This window comes from Empidonax traillii, unplaced genomic scaffold, assembly GCF_003031625.1.
Source record: "Empidonax traillii isolate 1590-97213 ecotype Southwest subspecies unplaced genomic scaffold, ASM303162v1 scaffold1349:size209088, whole genome shotgun sequence".
Classification (NCBI taxonomy): domain Eukaryota; kingdom Metazoa; phylum Chordata; class Aves; order Passeriformes; family Tyrannidae; genus Empidonax; species Empidonax traillii.
Window position 1 is genome coordinate 126,619 of NW_020956542.1, and position 6,940 is coordinate 133,558.

The window sequence follows — 6,940 nt, forward strand, 5'->3', positions numbered from 1 at the left end:
CATATGTTTATTAACATGTATGTTTCAGTAGCTACTGTTGTTTTATTGATACCAACACCACTGTTACATGTATTGTCCCTTACTGTGTGTGTGGCTAGATACATTGAAAACCTCCTGAGTAAAGGCTATCGACAAGATTTCTGTTAGCAAGCAGAAAATAGGATTGACTCCAAATGCATGAAGGTTTTTTTTTTATTTATTTAAACAAGAGCAGAGACTGATTATTCAAGTCAGTGCTATAGGAGAGCTGACATTCACTGCCAGCTAGGTGCTGTGAGTTGTACCAGAGGACTGAAGGGAACAGGAGCATTTACTGAGTTTCATTGTTTCCAGAAGGAAATTTAGAAAAGGGACTGACTGAATCCAGTTGCACACAAATAATAGTTCCTAACTCAGGAGCTTATGTGGAACAGGTGAAATCAACCTTCAAGTTCCAACTCAGATGTAAATTGCTGAGTTTGGGAGTCTTTTAAACAATTTGACTTCATTTACCATCTTATTATTGCAGTTAAAATTGCATTCAAGTGTACACATATATATGCCTACGTGTGTCTTGATGAGAGGAAGAGAGTGACTTTCTTTTCAGAATTTAAAGGGTACATTTTAACTGCATGGTTATCAATTCTATTCACTGTGGCATAAAAAAGGTGTGAGGAAAGAAATATTAGCTTTACCACAAACTAAAGTAGGCAATACGTGCAGTTCATTGTCACCCACAGTTGCTCTCACTCTAGTGAAGAAGAACAGAACTTGCTGAATGCACTTGGGCACACAGTTCCACTGCTGAAATAGTGCCTGCCTCCTCCAGGAGTCACTTGGAGACTTCCAGGACTTTAAGTCTGCAGTGATCATCTAAGAAGCTTCTATGGCAGCTTAGAGAGCCTAAGGTTGGTGAAGAGCCACGTCAAGTCTGTTACTATTCTAGAGTTCCGTTTCCTGTTCACTCTAATCTCAGTCAAGAATCACCAGTAGATTGCATGGCAAGAACTCCATTTATGCATTAGATTTTGTGTGGTTGTCAAAATAACATTCAAGGTTTGAAAAAGCTACATGAGAACTACTTGACATTCTGAGAAGAAGTGAAGGCATCACTGAAGATCTTTGGACCCCCTGGATTATATGGGAGGGTTTACTGGGATGTTAGCTTTCTCACTGAGACATTATGATTTCTAAATTGTTGGCAATTGTAAATAAACAGAAGACAAGAAAAAGATTTATATTTATCTCCTGAAAAAGAGGACCGATAACTTTTCATAGAAGAGAAAAAGATAGTATTTGAGTCAAATCTATAGGTAAATCTGCAGAAGATGGAAAGTACACACTAACATTCATGTCCCTAAAATGAAGTCTGGTAATCATAGCATCTGCAATCTGTCTGCTGGACACATAGAAAGGAAGAGTTCAGCAAGGATCATTTTATTTCTGTCACACATGGGATTTTCTAAACCTTTGCAAGTGCTATTTCAGATTTCACAGATAAGTATGGCTTGTTCTTGCTGTAATGTGGGTTGAACAAAAGGTGATTTCAGGGTAAAGGACAATTTCAGGGTAAACAACTAACATCAAGGCATTATTTCTTTGCAGTGGAAATTCTTGTAATCACAGATCTGCACTGCTCCTGTGACACCTGTCACTTCGGCTCTCAGAGAATGGATTGGCATGAAGAGACAACTTGCAGGTCAACGTATTAAAAATCCTACATGGAGAGCCAAATCAGCTCACCTAAAACAAATATCCGTAACTGGTCAGCTGAACATTTCCTTGTGCTGCCCAGACCATATTTCCATTGACTACAGTGAGAGCTTGGGTGCTTTGCAGAAAGAGAAACAAAATTGCATTCAAATGTGCATTACACAGACGCTCCGAGGAGTTGACATAATAAGCAAGGTTCAAGAGGAAGAGCTTTCTTTCAGAGCCAGCATTTGCTCAAAAAATCTTTCAGGCACTGGCAAAATTCTTTGTGATGAATATCAGTGAAGTCCAAGGGCCCTAAGTGACTGCAAAAGTGCAAACAAGCACAAGCCTACATAAATTAAATACGGCACAAAAAGCCTGGAGCTGGTGGTGACCGAGTCTTTTAAAGAAACAGAAGCAGTTTACTGGCTTCAACATTGCTGGGTCTAAGCCAGCCAGCCTTTCATTCTAGAAGGGTGCACTAGTGTGACTCCAGTGCCATCGTAACACTACGCTGCTTCTCTGAGCTTCAGTATTCTATTTCTGCCTGGCACTGAACTGCACTACACAGGCACGTCAGTTTGGAGACCTTTAGCTCCACTGTGACTTATGAGCATGCTCTGTATTTCTGTCAGAAAGTGGGCATCAAAAAGTTCAAAGTCTGAAAGTTCTGAGTAGCCAATTCGGCCATAGCCAAGCTGGGAGATGCTTTTCCTGTGTCAGGAAGAGCATGTCTAATGTGCTGAAGAATGCAGGCCAGTAGAAGCCAATATTAATCTAATCAGCCTACTATAGCCAGCAGCCGTAGTTAGAAACCAAGATAGAATGGGAAACTTGTATTCATGTACTGATCTATCTGAATAAGAAAACTGCTTCTTAGGAGAATAGTCTTGATTTACTGTTACTTGAATTTTATTGCATTGTCAAAGAATTTAAATAACCATTTAAATAAAGTTGGAACTTCATCTTCCCTTCTTTAAACCATTTGACTGTTGAATAAAAGAGGAATATTTCCTCCTCTTGTCTCTGGGAGTGATATCTAGGCCAAGTATCTATTGGCACTGTAGAGGTTCCTCAGCATGAGCATCAATTCCCATCAGTCTCCGCTGTGCAACCTTTTTGACTGGATGAGTCACTGCTCACATACATGCATCCAGGCTGCAAAGTACTCTCTTTGCAAGTCTTGGGAGAGGGCTGTACACAGCAGCTCTCTGTTTCTGACCCTGTGCAATGTGTCACACAGCCTGTAGGTATTCCGGATCTACTGATCAGATACAGAAAGATTCTTATTGTAAGAGAATCAGGAGTTACCTGATAGACACAGAAGATTAGTTTTGTGTATGTAGAGATCTGGTAGTTGCAAAAAGTTCTGCATTTAAAGCACATATGCAACGAATCCTACAGCTTCCCAGAAAGTACAAGCACTGCAGCATAAATGGCTACTTGACATACAGTACATTCCTTCCACTCTTGTGCCAAATGATGGAGTATGGGTAAAGCAGAGAAATCCCAAGAGAAATGATTTCTGTAAATAACCTGGTCTTGTCACTAGGACATATTTTTTTTGCTGTGCTTTCCCTGTAAGGAATGAACATCTCATATTCCAAGTGGGAAGTTACCTAGAATTTATCTATACCTGTCACCTGCCCTTATGGTTCTAGCCTGAAGTCTGGTTTACATTGCACAGACATTACTGTAGGATATGTTGTATGTATTTCCAGGTACAAGTCTTTCTAGCCTAAATTCCTAGGCTAATAGCAGTGACTCCATCACCACTTGGGTCTCCCAAGCATGCCTCCCAATATGCCTGTGAACACATTGTCCAATATCAGCTTAGCTTGATTTTGAGGAAAAGGGTCTGCAGAGCTTAAGTTCCTATAAATTTTGAAAAATGTTCCAGATGATAAGGTTTAAGAAAAGGTTTAATCATAAGCAAATTCCTAAGAGAAAAACAGTGTCTTTAAATGCAGCAAACTCAGAGTATACAGCCAAGTAGAAGGCAAATCCAAAGAAAATGAAACTCTTCTTGTTCTAATGTTAATGCAGGATGAAATCATCCTAGGATAACCAGCTACTGACAATATATTGTTGAGGACAGAGATGGTAGGAGTCTGCAAATGTCATCTAGCAAGTAACAAGGTTCTGTGATGGAGGAGTTGGTTGTTTCATGTGTTTGAGTGTTGCAGTTCATATCAATTCACCACAGAACGTAGCAATTTTTTTAATATAAAAAGCAGAGTCAAATGCTGCATTCCAGTTCCATCCAAACTCCTATTTACTTTGACAACTGAAACAGAGAAGACTTAGTTCTTGTGTGGTCTAGTGCTATTTAAGTAGGATCTTGTGCCACTTTCTCACAAACCAGAATGATCACTTGAACACGAAAGTAAAAATAATGGTCAGCTTATCTGCAGAGACCAAGGAAAGAATTTGGAAAAAAAAAAATAAAAAGAGAAAAATGAGGAAGTCATTGCAAACATCAGTTCAGGGAAGAATTTTTTAACAAACCAAATGCTGGTACATTTTTATTTTAAGCACTATGAAAACACCTCACCTCTATGCTTGATCCTTCTCATATTAACTCCAGTATCTGCTAGAGTAGCACATGAATGCAGTATATGGGAAAATCTGCACTTACGATGCATTTTTGTTTTACACCGTCACATAAAGGTGCTGATCCAGAGTAGGTCATTACTTTAATTGAGATTTAGGCAAGATGTTTTCTGTTTTGCTTAGGATCCCAAAGCAGCAGGGCTACTGAGGGACAGCAGATCCCAGTGCTGCCTGCTAATTAGGAGCCCTACAAATGTAGGTCACAAAAACAAAAGCAAAGCTTTTCCGGGAGAAGACAAACGTGTGATTTGTGAATGAAAAGCCAGGAAGTTTTAAAAGTGAAACAGAAGTAAATTCAATCAGGCTCTTCTTACAAATGAAAGCAATGAAAACTCTTGGCTTTTAGCACTTGAAGAGTAGAGAATATTTTGTTAACCCTTTGTTCTTCCAAATAAACTGAAACTGCAGCTAGTTAACATTATATGTATCTTTTCTAGCGCTTAACAGAGTGGGGAATTTGTTTTAGAAATATCAAACCATCATGTGGCCAACCATTATATAGAAGTAACAGGAAAAAAGAGTTATAATAATGTCCTGTTCCTATGAATGAATGAATGAATGGCCAGTCTCTTCGCGAACGAAGAACCGGGGAAGGTCTTTCCACCTTCCAGCCTGCGCATTGGATTTTTTAGGTGAGACACAGTGTGCGCGGAACCGAGCCCACCCTTTAATCCTGAGGTTCATCTGCCGGGGCCAAGCACGCTTGGACGGTGGCAGCGAGGTCCTAAGGACGTAGATGGATTGCCTTACAGGGCTAACGAGCTCCATCTGCCCGGGGAGGGGCCCCGACCGGGAAACGAACCCGGGTCTCTGCAGTGACAGTGCAGTGAATTTTCCCCTGGACCACCGGGGGCTCCCCCTGTTCCTATAGTTGACGTTAACTAGACTTTGCTAAGTACAGATGTAGTTTTTCTCCCTTACTCAGTACCAGGCATACTTCAAACCTGTTGCTTCTTCATTATTTAGGTTCTTCAAATTTGCCCTAATTTTGGAATACGTTTTTATTTTAGTTAAACATTTTCACATTTGAAGATCCTTCACGGGGTGAAACGTGAGGGTTTGTTTTTAATCAAAATATAATGTCTCCACAATGTGACTTCTGAGGATGCAACTATTCTTCCCTTTAGAGAGACTGATTATACAGACTCACAGACAACAAAAAGGATTATAGAAAAGAGTTTGCAGTAGTATGGATCAAAACCACACATGCTGAATAGCTGTTTGTTATTAAAAATCTGACATTCTATCTTTCCCCTTACTGAAGTCAATATTATAAGGGTCTTTTATCTTACTTAATTTATATGTAGACTGTTTTACCAAGGCTTCCCAGCAAGTAACACTTCTAACCATGATGAGTGTCATGACTAAAAAGCAAGGCACAGTAGGATATGCATTTGTTCTGCAATAACAATGCACTTGAATGAGAATTTAGGGTATCTAAATCAGAAACACCTCCTGCTCTAACTCTTTCTTTTTGCTGACCAGAATTTTTCTGTAAACATCCATTAAGTACAATTCTTTTCTACCTTCCTAAATTTAACGAATTCTTGCTTTTTTCAGCTTAGCAAAGTGGCAGAGAATAGAATTCTAAAAATACTGTTACTGTCATCACTCCTTACCACAATCCTAGCTTAAAGAAATTGTTTTTCTGAATTCCTTTACCTCATCTGTTTAGTTGCAGAATGTAATTTTAAATTATAACCACGAGAAACCACTGATAGGTCTGTCACAGAGACTGCAGCGACCCTCCTCCTCACATTAGTTTCCCCAATATCTTAAAATGTTCAGTAAGAATATCGTCTATTTTATCAGTACATACAAACTTGACAACTAGATACCTAAAAACCCCACCCCTTAGCCTTCCTATTAATACAATGATTTAACATCCAAATTATTTCATAATCTTTTCTAGAGCCCAGTATTTATGGTTTGCAACACAAGACAACTGGATTTCATTCTTTGCTACACCACAGCTTCTGATCTTGGGAAAACTTCCAAATCCCACAAATTAGTACTTAAATTCTGCCTAAGTCCAAAACTATGACTTTTAAACCCCACTGCTCAATTGCTACCAACCCTGGGGGCTTATGCTTAGACTCAGCTCCCAAGAACTAAGTCATAACTGTGGAACTGGGCTCTGTAGAAAATACGATAGGGGACATATATTTAAAATTTTTTTTAACTGATTCAAAGGAGATAATTTACTTTATTCAATGTCCCATTAGATTAGAGCTTTAACACTACAGAAAAGTAACTTATTCCCTGAAAATACCCAAGTACAGTACTCCTACAAAAATGATATGTTGTCCATTACCCCTATCAAATGACCTGAGAAATTCCTCTGGACCATAGGGAGGAATGTGCTTAGTTCTTATTAATTATGCATCTGTAGCTTATTCCCTGTTCAACCCACAGAATTTGCCTTTATAAAGAGCTTTTATCATGCTAATGAGATATACACGATACTTTCCTTCACGTTTAGAGAGTCAAACAAATAATATTGCCTTGAAGTCTGATTCTGATCTGTAATATACAGATAAATTATTTGAGACACTGTGAAATCACAAACAACCATACTGACAGACTGAATAGAGGTGGCAAATTTTTTTCTGAAGGAAGTAGCAAACAATTGCCCCATGTAGGTCAGGAGCAT